At 41.0% G+C, this 4,441-nt stretch overlaps 1 long non-coding RNA gene across 1 annotated transcript; it reads left to right on the forward strand.

The window, feature by feature from the left end:
• Window positions 1–503: 503 nt before the first annotated feature.
• Window positions 504–3,555, forward strand: LOC113409312. Its single transcript, XR_003370507.2, has 2 exons — window positions 504–702; window positions 2,942–3,555. It is a non-coding gene; the product is annotated as an uncharacterized LOC113409312 (long non-coding RNA).
• The last annotated feature ends 886 nt before the right edge of the window (window positions 3,556–4,441 follow it).

Consider the following 4,441-nt stretch of genomic DNA (forward strand, 5'->3'; position numbering starts at 1 on the left):
GAAAAAATAGCCAGTATACGAAACACAAATAATCCAGTCTCTAAAGATGCAGCATATGCACTTACCAGCTGGATGTGTCCGTAACTAGTGAACAACAAACATGGTGAATGGGTTGGGTGGGAGTCACTCCCACTATGGTGAAGATATTTCGCTTGAGTGCAGGGAAAGAGAGCTCCCTCTGACCTCTTACTTTATAAATACACACACCCAAAATGCACAGCTTGCTCACTTGCAAGCACAGATTTAAGACCAAAATATTTTAATGGTGTTTGGCTGTTGTCATCTGTTTGTACAGCACCCAGAAAAGAGCCCTGATCCTGACTTGAGGCCTGTAGGTGCTAATAATTAACTAATCAAAGAATAGCAATAACACTTGTTGAGAGTATAATCCAGTGCACTTTTTTTTTTTTGAGTGGGGGTGGGGGGCGCGCATCACTTTTGATCTCTAGTCTCCTGCAAAAATTGTTTATTGCTCTTTAGGGTCTTCCACTATAAAAGTCATCCCTTAAGTCAACTTATTTCTTTTCCCCTCGTGCACTTAAAACAAAAAAAAAATTTAATTTTTCAGTTTGTTCTATGATAATCCTGGAAAGATTTGCCTCCTAATCCACAACGTAAATAAGAAAGATGCCGGTTGGTACACAGTATCTGCAGTCAACGAGGCAGGAGTGGCCACATGCCACTGCAGACTGGATGTTGCAAGTAAGTGTATAAATGTCAAACTAGAACTTGTATTATGAGCTAATGTGATGGGTAGGAATGGGACTTTCCCCCTCATTCAGAACAGATCTGAGCGAAGATCCAATCAAGATGTAAGTACTAGATGGACACGTGTTCCCAAAGATCCTATCAGACACGCAATACCCCATAAATAACTACTCAAAGCAGCCAAAGAAACTTCCCCATTAACAGAGCACCCAAATACACTGGGGATGGGTACTTCACAAATTGCAAATATTCTGTCACCACCACTCTCTGTGCATTTTTGTTTTTAAATTATCCCTAATTCCCTTGGTATCAAGGGGGAGGCGGGCGGGAGGCGACTATGATCTCCTCCAACTTCCCCATCAGTCTTCAATGTCTGAGAGCTGGGGCTTGCAGGTGAGCTCTACCTCAAGGGCCTATTCAGTTGTGCAAAGGACAACAACAGTTAACAATTGAAACTTGGAAATGGCAGAGATGCTTAATGACTTCTTTGTTTCGGTCTTCACCAAGAAGTCTGAAGGAATGCCTAACCTAGTGAATGCTAATGGGAAGGGGGTAGGTTTAGCAGATAAAATAAAAAAAGAACAAGTTAAAAATCACTTAGAAAAGTTAGATGCCTGCAAGTCACCAGGGCCTGATGAAATGCATCCTAGAATACTCAAGGAGCTAATAGAGGAGGTATCTGAGCCTCTAGCTATTATCTATGGAAAATCATGGGAGACGGGAGAGATTCCAGAGACTGGAAAAGGGCAAATATAGTGCCCATCTATAAAAAGGGAAATAAAAACAAACTAACTGGTCTGTAGTTTCCTGGGTTAACTTCTGTGCCAGGGAAGATAATGGAGCAAGTAATTAAGGAAATCATCTGCAAACACTTGGAAGGTGGTAAGGTGATAGGGAATAGCCAGCATGGATTTGTAAAGAACAAATCGTGTCAAACCAATCTGATAGCTTTCTTGAGCCTTGTGGATAAGGGAGAGCTGTGGATGTGGTATACCTAGACTTTAGTAAGGCATTTGATACGGTCTCGCATGATATTCTTATCGATAAACTAGGCAAATACAATTTAGATGGGGCTACTATAAGGTGGGTGCATAACTGGCTGGATAACCGTACTCAGAGAGTTGTTATTAATGGTTCCCAATCCTGCTGGAAAGGCATAACAAGTGGGGTTCCGCAGGGGTCTGTTTTGGGACTGGCTCTGTTCAATATCTTCATCAACGACTTGGATATTGGCATAGAAAGTACGCTTATTAAGTTTGCAGATGATACCAAACTGGGAGGGATTGCAACTGCTTTGGAGGACAGGGTCATAATTCAAAATGATCTGGACAAATTGGAGAAATAGTCTGAGGTAAACAGGATGAAGTTTAACAAAGACAAATGCAAAGTGCTCCACTTAGGAAGGAACAATCAGTTTCACACATACAGAATGGGAAGAGACTGTCTAGGAAGGAGTACGGCAGAAAGGGATCTAGGGGTTATAGTTGACCACAAGCTAAATATGAGTCAACAGTGTGATGCTGTTGCAAAAAAAGCAAACGTGATTCTGGGATGCATTAAAGGTGTGTTGTGAGCAAGACACGAGAAGTCATTCTTCCGCTCTACTCTGCGCTGGTTAGGCCTCAACTGGAGTATTGTGTCCAGTTCTGGGCACCGCATTTCAAGAAAGATGGGGAGAAATTGGAGAGGGTCCAGAGAAGAGCAACAAGAATGATTAAAGGTCTTGAGAACATGACCTATGAAGGAAGGCTGAAAGAATTGGGTTTGTTTAGTTTGGAAAAGAGAAGACTGAGAGGGGACATGATAGCAGTTTTCAGGTATCTAAAAGGGTGTCATAAGGAGGAGGGAGAAAACTTGTTCACCTTAGCCTCTAAGGATAGAACAAGAAGCAATGGGCTTAAACTGCAGCAAGGGAGGTTTAGGTTGGACATTAGGAAAAAGTTCCTAACTGCCAGGGTGGTTAAACACTGGAATAAACTGCCTAGGGAGGTTGTGGAATCTCCATCTCTGGAAATATTTAAGAGTAGGTTAGATAAATGTCTATCAGGGATGGTCTAGACAGTATTTGGTCCTGCCATGCGGGCAGGGGACTGGACTCGATGTCCTCTCGAGATCCCTTCCAGTCCTAGAATCTATGAATCTATGAATTGACCGGGCATGCTGCAGCTCCTTCTTCTCTTGGGACTTTAACAATCCACAGTAGCCGAATGAGGCATCTCTTGGTCTGTTTCAGCTCACACATACAAGCCAATTCCAACCCCCAAGCAGTTGAAGGTTCGACCGACTTTTAGCAAATACCTGGCATTCAATAGTAAAGGACTGGATGTGAAACCAGCTTTCTCACCAGAAGGAGAGTTTGAACGGCTGGCTGCTCAGTCTGGACTGTATGAAAGTGATGAACTTTAATGTGAAAAGAGGAAGAAAATGCACTTACGTAACAGACCCATATCCTAACTCCACATATATGCAGTTAAGTGGCAGTTGCTCTAACTAGCAAACATACCTTCATATTTTATTTATAATTTGACTCGTGCACATATTTCCTGCTGTTCTGATTTTACCAAGGTAGTACTCTATTTGTATGGATTGGTGACTATAGCAGATAACGCTCAACTGTTGTATTTTAACTGTAAAGCCTAAGAAGCCAGGGCAGCTGGTGATTGATGAAAGTGTAGGTTTAACTACATCTATGCTCAGTTACAAGGAAAAGCATGTTTATTTGTACTGCTTTAATATCACCACTCTCAGTAACACAACTTTGTGCTGCCTGAATACTAAAACCAAATAGATTTGAATGTTTTTATGTGGATTTATGTCAAATGCAAATAAAGTACTAAATATAAAATACAGCTTGATTATTCTGCTTTATTAAAACCAGGAATTTTAGATGTTCAGTATCAGACAGCTGGTAGGCTTGCAAGGATGGATTTTTTATCTTTTATCCCCACAACACTGTAGTTTCTCTTGGGCAATACAAACTATCTAGTTACCTGCCTTCTGACAGTGTTTGGTAAATAAAGCTGCAAGCACAGTATTTGTGAACATTTGTTCAAGTAAAAAGCCTTCAGTATTCACACCCCTTCAAATTTGTTTTCCTTGAACGTTCACAAGTGACCTGCTCGCAAAAATTGGCACTCTCATAGATTTGTATACCTGTTAACAAAGGTTAGAATTTTAATGTAAAGTATTTGTGGGCCATCTTGAAACCTGTTTTTGCTCTGCCTATTTGAGTTTCAATCATCCAATAAAGAAGCAGAAACAATATACCATGCGACTTGAATGACCAATCTCACACTCCATAAACAGAGAGGAAATAACGGATTACATACAATAGTTGACTTGGATAATTCAAATAGCCCACAGGACTGAAACATGTTGCATATTGTTCACAACTTGTTCAATAAAAACCACGTTTCATGCCTAATTCACAAACTATTTGAACTTTGCCCATTTCAAGCTATTAACTTTTTAATAGCAGCTGTCTGATTTAAATTTCTTTTCTTCTTAGATATGGAGTAGAGCTAGACTTTGTACTCTGCAATTTTCCTTTAAACAGATGAACAGTATTTACTGGAAGCGGGGAGGCAGGCAGTCAAAACTACCCACAGCATAGAATATATAGCAACCAGGAAGTCTGCACAGTGGGCTGCATACCCAGTAGCTATAAAGACCACCGCACATGCTGTGACAACAGCACCACCGTACCCTTCCCTCCACCCCATTGAACAGGCTG

The sequence above is a fragment of the Terrapene carolina genome, unplaced genomic scaffold, assembly GCF_002925995.2.
Source record: "Terrapene carolina triunguis isolate 2854851 unplaced genomic scaffold, T_m_triunguis-2.0 Scaffold32296, whole genome shotgun sequence".
Taxonomy (NCBI): Eukaryota; Metazoa; Chordata; order Testudines; family Emydidae; genus Terrapene; species Terrapene triunguis.